This window comes from Sinohyriopsis cumingii, chromosome 9 (genome assembly GCF_028554795.1).
Source record: "Sinohyriopsis cumingii isolate HCF-2022 chromosome 9, ASM2855479v2, whole genome shotgun sequence".
Lineage (NCBI taxonomy): Eukaryota > Metazoa > Mollusca > Bivalvia > Unionida > Unionidae > Sinohyriopsis > Sinohyriopsis cumingii.
Genome location: NC_142969.1, coordinates 80,510,758 through 80,524,615, shown reverse-complemented (window position 1 = coordinate 80,524,615; position 13,858 = coordinate 80,510,758). Strand labels below are relative to the sequence as shown.

Here is a 13,858-nt window from a genome sequence, read left to right as displayed (position 1 = left end):
TCTCAATGACAATGTTTGGACTAAATACAGAAAATATATACATTTCAAAACATGTTAAACTAGGTAAGTAAATTATGAAACAACCGTGTACATGTTTTATACACAATGGATTTTTGTTACCAAAAGAACAATTTTTCATGGGAAATTCATCAGACTAAATTTTCACCACAAAACATTGGTCATTTGGATATTGTTTTTCTAGAAAATCAATAAATGAAATTTATGGTATCCAAAAGTGGTTTACTGTTGCAAAGACAACATTCTATCATGCATGTACATATTGTTCACTTTGTTACTTGACAGGAGGAACACATCCACTACCCACTGTTTCGTGCCCATAGGCAACTACTTTCTACCCAGATAGCCACCAAAATATTTTGTGAATACTCTTTGGACAACAATTATTGCACATGGTTTGATGCCAGTTCATGTTTCATATATTTATGAACATATATACATATTTAGTGCTTTAAGCCAATTACTGACACAAGTACAAGATATAAAGCATGCACACATGATAATCTAATTATTTAAATAGTGGAGCTCCCCCCACCAAGATTCATTCAATTTTAGCTTATTTACTACATGTTCCATATTTTTAAGCTTTGCTTTTAGGGCTGTTCCATTTGAACATACATAGTACCCAGGGAAGGCAGTTTTAAAAAAATATATGTACACTGATTTCACAGATTTCATATTTAAATGATAAGAAAATTCTATACTGCATCAATGGGTGAGTATCCCACTTTGAAAGTGCCTTCCTGGGTCCCATGTATGATTTAATGGAATAGCAATTAATCTGGCTGCCATCATTTAAGTTTAATCAGCAATCAGAAGTAATCTGTAATAAGCTTTTTAAATTTTTTTTTTTACCAAGCTGAAATAATAAGCAACATCTTAACCATTACTCAATAAAACAATCATGTAAAATACAGTTGGAGCAGATGCCTTTGCTAAACAAGAAAGGTAAACAATAATGAAAAGTGGAGCTCTATTAATTGCTCTTGCAACAGAGCAAAATTTTAACATGAGTAAACCAGTACTGCTTTTTATGAGTAAAATCATGGAAACAGCAGAAAGTGTGGTCAGAAATGTACATCCCTTTCAGTATTACTGTATACTGAGTCAGCAATACAAATAACATGTTTACTAATAATTGGTGATTCTTGATAATTTGTGCTGTTGAAGACTGACGAATTCTGCTTGTGCTCTGACAGACGAGGCAGAGGTTGCATTCTCTGTGTAAATCTGCAATCTGTAGCAGGTACATGGATTTCAGTGGAGCATAACCTTGTTCTTTTCAATCATGAGAATGACATTAATCACTGGATCTAAAAGATAAACCTACAATATTTAATGACAAATAATGCACTCAGCAGCCAGAAGGAATCATTAATCCATAAGCAACTTTCACTGTATTACTTGCAATATTTCCAAGACAGAAGAATACATTTTCAAAGAATCCGTGAACTTGAAAGTTTTAGCACAAGTTTATCCACTAGGGTCCGTATTTGGAGGGTCTTTTATACGTAGGGGTAATTTTACAATTAATACTATGGACAACATAAGTATGTCACAAACAATTTCACCTCCTATAAAGAAAAGGAGAGTTAAATACGATAGTGACACAGATCTCTAATTACCAATGAATAATCTAAAGCAAGATATTACTCTTCGTTACAGCTTGTACTAAGTATAACTACAGTAGAGCTGAGTAGCCAGTATCGTTTCATTATTTACAATATAACTTTTCAAAATTGAAACTGATGAAAATGAAAGTTTCTTGTAATAAATATTAATTATTTATTGTCAATTTCATATAACATCTATATATTAAATGTGATAATACCTGATTACTACGTGACGTTTTATGTTATTTTTCTTTGCTCATGCTAATAACCTGTGTAACTGGGATGCAATGGTCACACCACAGCCTTCATTAACATATTTGCATTAATGAGCCACATGTAAACATTTGCACATGAACTATATTACACTAGTGAAGAGTGGCCGAGTGGTCTAAAGCGCTCTCCATTACGGATCACTGCCATCTCACCTCTGTCTGCGTGGGTTCGAGTCTCGGATTCAGCCAATGTGGGTATGTGGGAAAGCTTGCCAGTAGCTTCTCGTGGGCCGGTGGTTCTTTCTATGGGTTTTCCCTGGTTCTTCCTCCACCATTAATACTGGCCGCCATGTATAGCCTATCATGTGCTGAAAAATGACGTTAAACCCTACATCAACAACAACAACAACACTAGTGAAGAGTTCCTTTTGCTTTAAAGGAAAATATTGGGTGAGATAAATAATATACGTTGGGGTTTGGACTCCCCATTGTAACCCCTTGACTGCAATTTACTTGTCTTGGTTAAAACCATAACATTAGATTTTATATGTATTTCCCAGAAAGGAGGAATGGACAGGTGAAAATAATGAGAACGAAGTAAGAAGTATTTTATTTAGCAAACAGAAAATGAATTTCTTTTTTTCTGAATTTCTATGAAGGAATGAATAAATTTAAAAGATTTTTTCCATATCATTCCAGAATAGTTTTCCTTTTAAAAATATCATATTTAAAAAAAGTTATGGCAATTAACATTTCAGATGAAATGTTACTATTAGGAATTGTTATGTCAATAGATTTAGGTGTGGATCTCATCAAGAAAAGGAAAAACATTTTTTTTCTGCAGTATAATTGCAGCAACTTTTGTTCTTCACTTTTGGAAACATTTTGGTGAAATCTCTAACAGTTATAGAGCTTAGTGAACTGCATCAAAGTGTGTTGAAAAATCAATTTTATGCTGCCAAATAATAATATAAAGATCATGAAATTAATATATCACACTTTAAATGACTAGCAAACAATTCATACAGTGACAATAGTATTAATATTTGTACGTAAGAGCATGGAAGTATTATGGCAGTTTCACTTTCATTTAGCTATGCAACTCAATCAACAGTTTGTTATTCATAAATACTTATATCTACCATATTTACCGTATATGCTGAGACACCATAAATTAATTCTGAATGTACATTTTTGTGCACTGTATGTTCTGGGACACAATGTTTCTTTTCCAGTCTTAAGTTGTGGGCACGTTTTAAATCATTTGAAAATTACATGTCGGAAAATGCACTCCAACTTAAATTTTTATTTAAAAAATTATAAAACTGTACTTTGATTTAATCCATTGCAGCATCATCTCAACAACCCAACCCTTCTCCTGCACATATATGATCCATTTCTTCAGTGCATGAATATCTTTTTAGTTTTGTCATACAGTGAAAATGTATTGTTGGACACAACATATCTCCTTAAGCGGAAACTGCATGGACTAAAGTCATTTTATTTAAGATCTGCACCAGTCATGCTAATTCTCACACTTTCAACCACCATCTTATTGACAGTCCATACAGGAATGAGATCAAACCACACTGGAATTTCATCCATGTTAATGATCATATTGTCTGCAAAATCATCTACTCTTCTGGGCTTCATGAATTCATCAAATGATTTTATTTTCTCCAAATCATCTAGGTGACCCTGGATCATCGATGTCCATGCATGAAGTACTATATTATGTCACTTTAGAAATTGTTTCATTATTTCAATTTATTTCCAAAATTCCTGTGAAAACTGGTCAAATATAAGTAATGTAGTTTCCTTATGTGGGCCGACTTTGTGTGTGTGTGTGTGTGTGTGTGTGTATATATATATATATATATATATATATATATATATATATATATATATATAATCAGAACACTTAAAAGAATCCAAAGTCGGCTTGCTTTGAAAACAATAACCTTTATATTGATATCCTTTAAAAAATAATCGGCTTAAAAGTATCCAAAGTTGGCTTCCAAGGTTAGCTTGCCTTGCAACAAAAAAATAACCTCTGTCTTCAATATCCTGCTGGCAAAATGACAAATAATGATTTTTATTTGCAAGATACTACCATATAATTGAACTGGATATAATTTGAATTTGATTTGATTTGAATTTTTTATATACGTAGATTTAACAATTTTTCAGTCTTATCGCTACGATGTCTGCAATGTGGCAGTTTATAGTGATGTCTAACACTGGGGCATCATGCCGCAGAAATGTAGCATGATGTCCCACCCAGTCACATTATCCTGACACCAGGCCGACCAGTCCTAACACTAACCTCTTAATGCTGAGCGCCAAGCGAGGCAGGAATTGGATATAATACAATCTTTGTTATTTTGCACATAACAATGTGTCATGGGTGAATGGCACATACCTTCAAGCAATCATTCATGTCTCTGCTGCATATTTGGAGTGTGTGGATACATTTTTTTTAATGCTCATGATGGAAAAAAGAGAGGACTAAGTGATAACAATACAATGTTAATTGATAACAATACAATGTTAATTTCTTTCATTTTGTTATCAAATAAGTGTTTTGTTTATCAATTTTAATGCAACATGGGGGTACAAATTAAACACATATTTATTTCATTTTTTTAAGTCTTGGAACATATGACCTAGGTGTAAAAAACGTTTCACCATAAGTTCTAGTACATGAAAAAATTTGTGTCCAATATATACAGTTATTATTAATAGGCAAGTAGCACTAATTTATAGTAATATTGATAGATAATGAAGCCTCTGCACTAACAATAATGTATAAGTTCAAAATAGATCATCCATTTATTAGAACCACCACAATTTTCTCTCTAAAATGCTGTGAAATGTAGTAGATTGTTCATATGTTAGTGTAATTATCTTATTATATAATACAGAGAAAAAAAATATCTCTTAAATATATACCTTGAAATGAAGCAACATTGAACACTGATAAACTGAACTAATTTTTTTCAGCAGCTTAAACTATAAAAATTGATGTTAAAAAAGTAAACTAAGTCAAAGTACTGTCAACAATGCTCATTATATTGCTATTGAGACAAATGATGCCTCTAACTTGTATAATCTAAATTCAGATCAAAACTTGCTTTAACTGCATTCAAATACATGAAATTGGAGTATTATCCATACAACTGAACCGGAATGATTGCAGTGAAAGTGTGTAGTATTCAGTGTGCTCAAGAAACAAAAATCTTAACATCCAAATCAACATTCGTCGGGGGCCCCTGAGTGCCCGAGTGGTCTAAAGCACTCTCCATTACAGATCACTGCCATCTCACCTCTGTCTGCGTGGGTTCGAGTCTCAGATTTGGCCAATGTAGGTATGTGAGAAAGTTTGCCAGTAGCTTCTCGAGGGTCGTTGGTTCTTTCCGGGGATTTTTCGGGTTCTTCCTCCAACATTAATACTGGCAGCCATGTATGGCCTATCGTGTGCTGAAAAATGGCGTTAAACCGTACAACAACATCAACAACATTCGTCATTCTGATTAACTTACCCAAAAAATCTAATGTAATCTGGTAACGCAGCATTTCCCTTTACCTTTGATGATGTAATCCTTCTGGAATTGCCCACTGCCTTTAATGGATCACTGAACAAATGAAAGAAAAAGAAACATTTTGCATCAGATGTCTGAACACTTTGTATACCACTGATGGAAACAAAAAGGAATCAAAACATACCCATCTTACATAATTTATTTCACCAACAGAAAGCAGAGGTCACATTTAATTGCATAAAGAGGTACCAAGTCTATTTGTAACTATCAGAAAATCTAGGTGATTAACATTTACATCTGAGTTAACATTAAGTCAGTGCTCAGAATTTAGTCCCTACCTTTCTTAACGTATACCCCCCCCCACCACCACCACTCCTGCTGGCTCAACAGTGTAATCATATTGTTTGTTTATTGACTGGTGTGTGTGTGTGACTTGGATTTTTAATGTAGCTTTAACAATTTTTCAGTCATATCGCTACAATGTCTGCAGTGTGGCAGTTTAAAGTGATGTCTAGCACTGGGGCATCATGACACAGACATGTATCATGATGTCCCACCCAGTCACATTATCCTGACACCAGACATACCAGTCCTAACATTAACCTCCTAATGCTGAGTGCCAAGCGAGGCAGATGTTAGTACCATTTTGCAAGTCTTTGGTATGACTCGGCTTGGGATCGAACACACGGTCTCCTGCATCCAAGGCGGACGCTCTAACCACTAGGCCACCAAAGCGGTTAGTTTATTGACTGGAAGGCATTTTAGTTACATTTTGTAACAGTGTCGTTTTAGTACAGTTGTCTAAGTTAGAAGTTGTGCACAGTCAGTGATAAAGCATCTTTTTGAATCAAAGCTGTGTTGCTACATGAAGTTTTATCACAATACTTTGTGCTTTGATTTCATCTGGGACTTATTACAATATTATCTATTTCTAAGCTTTCTGGACATAGGACGAAAGAGTTCTTTGTCTCTGGTAGAATTAACACATGATATATTTTCTTGACTGGCAATTGTAAGATTATTTGTTAGATGTTAATATTTTGGGATACATCATACCAAGTTGTTTTTCAGTTTGGCCAGTGCCTGTGAACTCTCTCTCTCTCTCTCTCTCTGTACTTATTACCTACAATGTAAAATTGCTTTCACTCCGAACTTTAGGGAAAAGTTTGCTCTACTTGTGATACAGAGACTATCAATATACTAGAACAGCAGTAGTTAAAAGCAACAGCGGTTTATAAACATTCAAGCTCATCAGCTTACCCATCATGTAAAGCTGAGTATTAAATGATACTAAATCATCACTACGAATATCCCACCCAATAAAGATTAAAATTAATACTGCACATAATAATACAATACGTGTGCAATAACTTATATTTACATGCGAACAATTCAAAGTGAAATATCTAAGACATAATGGAATTAATGTGTTTAATCTAGAAAAATTATTAATTGTTGCTCACAGAAGGTTAAACCATTTAGTGTATTGAAGTAATCACAAAAATATTGCACATTTTTCATGTTAATGTTAAAAATAATACATAATTCAAAATGCCCATCCATAGCTTAAGGAACGGAAAATGTACCATTTTTTATGACAAATTAAAATGTTCCCACTCTATTACAAAATAAATAATATTTCCCTTTCACACATTAATGTATAGCATATATGTTATGAGATGTGGCAGACAACTTTAGATAGCTTTTTATGTCTCATGCAGAATATGGGATAGTCAGTCAAACCCATACTTCTAGTATGGATGCTTATATGAATCATCTATGATATATCAAATGGAAAATATACCTTTGTAGCATCACATTTCTCAGCTTGTCCTTAGCCGCTGACTCATCTACACACCTTTATCAGAGGAATGGTCATGTGAACATCTTTTCGACTATCAGGTGACAAGGCCCATTTGTAAAAGTCCATATAATTACCAAAATCAGCCGAAATCTACACTAATCTGCAAACAAAGTTAACAAAAAAATGAAAAAAAAGTTACAATGAAGAATTAAATTTCAAGCACAAATGAACTATAATGACATTATGGTCAGCTGTTAAAACATTTCATCGATCCAACAGCTTTACCCATGAACAGTTACGCTGGCAATAATAATATTCTGATATGATATTAAGGGTTGTCCATAAAGCACGTATGCAAACAATTGGTGATTTTTTTTACCCCTTTCCCATTACTCATTGCAAATCATACATTTTGTATCCACCCTTGTGCAAGTACATTGCTGAGTCACCACCCCCTTTCCAAGAATAGATGGGACAATTGAATTTTAAAAGACGAAGTTATTAGTAGTCATTAAAAATAAGCAGCGGTTTAAATTAATAACATGTAAAACAAACTCTGAAAATGAAAGTAGGAAAGTATTAACATTAACTATAATAGTGATACAAAGGTTGAATTTTACAGAAATCGTAACCAGTGCTTTTCTACAGCAAATGTAAATATTTATCTCTAATAATAGTTTTAAACAAGTGACAGCAGCTAATATTTAGTTGACCTTAACTTTAATAGTCAAATATCAGACAGTGACTAAAAATTTTATATCAACTTTGGAAAATTGGAATATTATCAGCCTTATCATCATTTGGAATGACTGAACCTCAAATTTTTATCATCAGCTTCGATATCATCAAAATCATGAACCATAAAAGTTCTTTTCTCAGGTGACAATTTTTGTAAGGTGTGTGCGATCATGTGACATTTCATGATGGCTTAGGATGAGTAATTAATTTAAGACATGCTTCTGAATCTCACTTTTATAACGGTAAAGGACAATAGGTGTCGAAAAGGCAATCAATGTGTCTATCCAAGTACAATACTGTCCCAGTCTGGCAAGGTATGGCTTCACAAATTCGCATGAGGCACCAGGGTCTGGAATGCATAATCTGTCGGAATCATGAGATAAAATAACTGGTCATGCCAGAAAATGAAGAGGAAAAAATGTCTTCTGCAAAGTGTACCATGTGCAATAAAACTACAACATATCACACTTCATAATTCTAAGCAGATATTGACTCTGCCTGACATGGCATACCAGCCACTTTGCATCTAACTCATCTGCTAGTTATGTTTCTGACTTGACTAGTCTTCATAAACATCACAGTTATCGAGGAATATTGACCCCTATCGCTGCAGAACATACTTAGCAGTTACCCTGCCACATACACAGGCTAATGCTTTTTGAATTTTTTTCAACACCTCCCACCTCCACTCAATGAATACATACTTTATGCTCGACCTATTAGTGTCACAGAAAAAATAAAGTGACAGAATGAACTAATCATGTCACTATCACAAAATTTACCAGTACATACATTATATAATATACAGGTGACCACCCCAGTGGCCTAGTGGTTAGAGCGTCCGCCTCAGATGTGGAAGGTCGTGGATTCAAACCACAACTGAGTCATACCAAAGACTTCAAAAAATGGTAATAACAGCTGCCTTGCTTGGTGCTCAGTATCAAGAGGTTATTATTAGGACTGGTCGGCCTGGTGTCAGGATAATGTGACTGGGTCGAAGATGATGCTGCATGTCTGGGGAATGATAAACCAGTGCTTGACATCATTATAAGCTGCCACTGCAGACATTATAGTGATATGACTTAAATTGTTTTAAAGCTATGTTAAAAATCTAAATCACATACTATAATATACAGGCAAATGTACATTTATATGGACAAGTTATTCGTAAAACTCGAACAGTACTGATTGTTATTGTCACCAGATATGGATATGCACTGACAAAGTTATCATTCAACTTAATGCATCTGTTGAACAGACTTCTGATGTTAATGATCAGCTGACTGTAAAATATCAATATGATTACCATCAAGGTTGTAAAATGTTTGTTTTAGGAGATTTTTGGATGGATTTTGGTACGTATAGGATATGGGAAGATATGGACCAGTATATAGACCTAGCAAAGTCTTTACAACTACTAAGGTAACATACATTTGAGTGATGAAGCTGTATAATGTAAATTTATCATTTAAGCAGACAAAAATGGTCTTAAAACTTGTGTAGTTATGTCACAAAATTTATGAGACTCAGTCAATTCAGTTTTTGATTTAAACTGATTCAAAATTCGAATTATTTCTTTCCTTTTGTTTTGATTTTCTGTTATCTACTATACATGAGTGCTTTGATATTTCAGGTCATAAAGTCTGCAATCAGCAAACAAGTTAATAAAAACAATGACCCTCAAGATATAATTTAAGTCTGTTGTTGTTTGCATTAAAATGAATTTATTTTCCACTATAAATCAGATGGCTGTGGGAAACAAACAATAAACAGACGTTATGTACAGTCCTAGTTGTAAAAGGGGAGTTACTCTGATATTGCAGTAAGACCAGCAACAAAACAATAATCTGATAATGGCACACACTTGTATTAATGTTGGAAATTTAATGTATAATTGTGCTACACAGTGTAATCAACTTGAAAAATGGATGCTACTTCTATGGCACTCATTATACCACCTGTGCCCTACAGCAACAGAAACGTATAAGAAAGAATTAAAGAAATGCATTTGTAAATAACCACCCACGATGACTGGAGTTGCTCTGTGATTGTTGCTGAGAATGAACAATCAATATGAGGATGAAAGTACATATCAACCTAAGACTGTTTGAACAACAACCGGTGTTCCAATGAAAAGTAATAAATCGTGTACAATGCAGCTTTCAAGTCAATGCCTGTTAAATGCGAAAGCCACCAAAATACGACATTAACATGCTTCACATTTTGACTCGTATTTGCTACCATAGATTCGATCTCCTAGTCCTTGACCATCACAGTAATCATGTGATCTAACTCTTGTATAACACATTGGACATTATCAGACAACAAACTGGCTAAACATTTTGTTAAAGTGATATAAATTTTAAGAAGATATTGATTCTGTCTGAGAACATAGGTTAAGGATATTATTTTGAAACAGTAATATTGATGGGTTTATTTATAAAATAGTGTACTCGTCAGCAATCCTGACATTTTCCCAAAATAAACTGGTGATGCAGAACTAGTAACCTATGGTCATGTGGTATATATAAGTACACAATATGTGGTGCAATAGATAAAATAAATACCGAAAAGTTCAAATATCGAGATACCACAGAACCAGTATCGTCGGAAGCTAGGCCACATCATATTGGTTTTTCCACAGGGGCTCGTATCGTCACTTACAACTGACCTGTCAGACATGTACTATTTATGTTGTCCAAATATAAAAAATGGGGAGGCGAGGGTCAGAGGAAACTCGGACAATAGTACTATATAATAACTACAATATAGCACATGTATGACAGGTCCATTGTAAGCAACGATACGAGCCCCTGTGGGTTTTTCAATGATTTTTTACCAGTCCTCGAAAATTAATAACGGTAATAAAGTGTTTTATTCGGAAAGAAATGTAATTGCCAGTACCCAAATAAAATGTAACTTATTTCTTAGTAACGCTGTCATTATACATACTACTACGAGTCCTGCCGTGCAGATAAAATAATGCGATCTTATTACTAAACCACGAAAACTGATAACGGTCATAAATGGGTATGAGGCGTACTGTTTCGTTTAATTTCAGTTCTAATTTAAAAACGTGTCTATTGAAAAATATAAACGTACAAGGAATTCATAGATACGGTTATAATAATAATAATAATAATAATAATAAATAATAATAATAAAACTAAAACTACTAGCGAAATAACCTTGCAATTCAACCAATCCACGAAAATTGATAACGCCACCAATGGCGGTCTAATTTCAAATAGTACTTAAAAATTGTAATAGTAAACAAAATAAAATGCAATTACCAGCTCTGAAATGAAACGTACAATGAATTATTAATAACTGTTAAAGTATATACACTACCGGTCTGATAACATAATACTAAATTTCTAGCAGCCCAAGTCTCAACGTCAATGTTATTTTCTAAAAACCACAATGTCCAATGAAAATCATCGTTTCAACAAAGTCATTTGCATATTTGCATAAATGAATATTTAATGACTGGTAGGATTTCTCCATTATCCCAAGTGATCATTATGCGAGTATAATAGATTTTTGCACGGTTTAGCTACACAGCGGTAAAACGTTATCATTGCGTATTATTGGTATATCAAATTGCTTAACACCAACACTTTAACAGCCATGTTATTTTGAATGTATGTGGTATATATATATATATATATATATATATATATATATATATATATATATATATATATATACACACACACACACTAAGTAACAAAAGAGCGTTTTTGTTTGACTCCTGTCAAAACAGTGTCCGATTAAAATTGTTGTGATGTCATGAATGTCTTGGGTTTTGGTGGCAGTGACTTCAAATCAGAAATCTATCTTTTGATGTGTACAGTATGTAAGAGTGACTTTGCTATTCCATAGTGTATAATGCAGGGCCATTTGTGCTTAGTAAAGTTACTGGGTACATTGCATTATAGGAAAAGTCGCAGTATTGGTAAAACCAGACAGAATCTGGAAATTTTCATACATCAAGTTTGATCAAGATTTTTAAATCATTTCCGTTTGACATGCATTTTGACATAAAATCAATAAAATCATGAAACAAGTTACAACTGTTCTGGAGCAAAACAAGTTACAACTGTTCTGGAGCAAAACAAGTTACAACTGTTCTGGAGCAAAACAAGTTACAACTGTTCTGGAGCAAAACAAGTTTGCAAAGCAAAAACCACTTCCTCCATATCATTGATTCATGTATAAAATATTTACCATATTGGAAATAAATGTCCTCTTCATAAAATCTGTATGACATATACGCAAGAGGTGTAAAGCAAATATGGTATAAAATATGAACTGTAAATTGAAAGACAGTTAAATCAAATGCCAACTATGAAGTAATAAATGCTTCTGTCAGAACACAGCGAAGCTCCCCCACATGTATATGTTCAGATATCATGTATCTAACTGATGCAGTACTTCTATAGATGCCTGATCATATCCAGTACAAATCTACAGGAAAATTAGTCTAATAAGCTTACCTTAAATACAAACGTGTACCGAATGACTGGCGTGTAAAATTTTGTATGAAATATGAGTACTTGTAAAAAAGCTGTTGCATCTTTGAAATTCTAACAAGTATACATGTCAGCTACATTCTTTGAATATTCGGAATGAAGTCAAGTAGACATGTAATTGTTTTTATAAATATACGCACAATAAGCAAAGCCGATTAAATAAAATACAAATAATACACTGATAAATACAGTTTGTATCCACTCGATTTTCTTTCTATGTATATGGTATTGCGGGGGCAAGGTAGTTTGTTTCTGGCTGTGTGTGACAATGCAAGGCCATTCTTGATTTGATTCTTGCTAACAGAACACGCACACACACAGTAATGTTAATTTTACCTGCCCATTTCTCAAAACACTTCCGACTAAAGTACCGCCCGTTCTGCTGTCATTCAATGCATAACACTTGCACTTGGGATAATGGAGAAATCCTGCCAGTCATTAAATATTCATTTATGCAAATATGCAAATGACTTTGGTTGAAACGATGGTTTTCATTGGACATTGTGGTTTTTAAAAAATAACATTGACACTGAGACTTGTGCTACTAGAAATTTAGTATTATGTTATCAGACCGGTAGTGTATATACTTTAACCGTTACTAATAATTCATTGTACGTTTCATTTCAGCGCTGGTAATTACATTTTATTTTGTTTTCTATTACAATTTTTAAAGTACTTTTTGAAATTAGACCGCCATCGTGGCGTTATCATTTTTCGTGGATTGGTTGAATTGCAAGGTTATTTCGCTAGTAGTTTTATTATTATCATCATCATCATTATTATTATTATTATTATTATAACCGTTTCTATGAATTCTCTGAATCTTTTTATTTTTGATAGACACGTTTTTAAAATTAAACGATACGCCTCATACCCATTTATGACCGTTATCAGTTTTCGTGGTTTAGTAATAAGATCGCATTATTTTATCTGCACGACAGTACTCGTAGTAGTATGTATACTAACACCGTTACTAAGAAATAAGTTACATTTTATTTGGGTGTGGCAATTACATTTCTTTCCGATTAATCCACTTTAAGCTTATTACCGTTATTAATTTGCGACGACTGCTAAAAACAAAAGCACTGAAAAACCCACAGGACTCGTATCGTTGTTTACAATGGACCTGTCATACCTGTGCTATATCGTAATTATTATATAGTACATTAGTTCGGGTTTCCTCTGACCCTCGCCACCCAATTTTTGATATTTGGACAACATAAATATCCAAATATCAAAAATGGGGTGAAAAGGGTCAGAGGAAATTCTGACTAATAGTATATGCATGACAGGTCAATTGTAAGCAACGATACGAGCCCCTGTGGAAAAACCAATATGGTGTGGCCTAGCTTCCGACGTTATTAGTTCTATGGTATCTCGATATTTGAACTTTTCG

At 33.7% G+C, this 13,858-nt stretch overlaps 1 long non-coding RNA gene across 2 annotated transcripts; it reads right to left on the bottom strand.

The window, feature by feature from the left end:
- Positions 1-226: 226 nt before the first annotated feature.
- LOC149792108 (uncharacterized) lies at positions 227-11,352 on the bottom strand. Of its 2 annotated transcripts, XR_016423482.1 has the most exons (4): positions 11,279-11,352; positions 7,190-7,349; positions 5,430-5,478; positions 227-1,331 (listed from the first exon to the last, which is right to left on the bottom strand). It is a non-coding gene; the product is annotated as an uncharacterized LOC149792108 (long non-coding RNA). The 2 variants fall into 2 exon arrangements; XR_016423481.1 differs by lacking the exon at positions 227-1,331 and having other exon boundaries at positions 5,076-5,478.
- Positions 11,353-13,858: the final 2,506 nt, after the last annotated feature.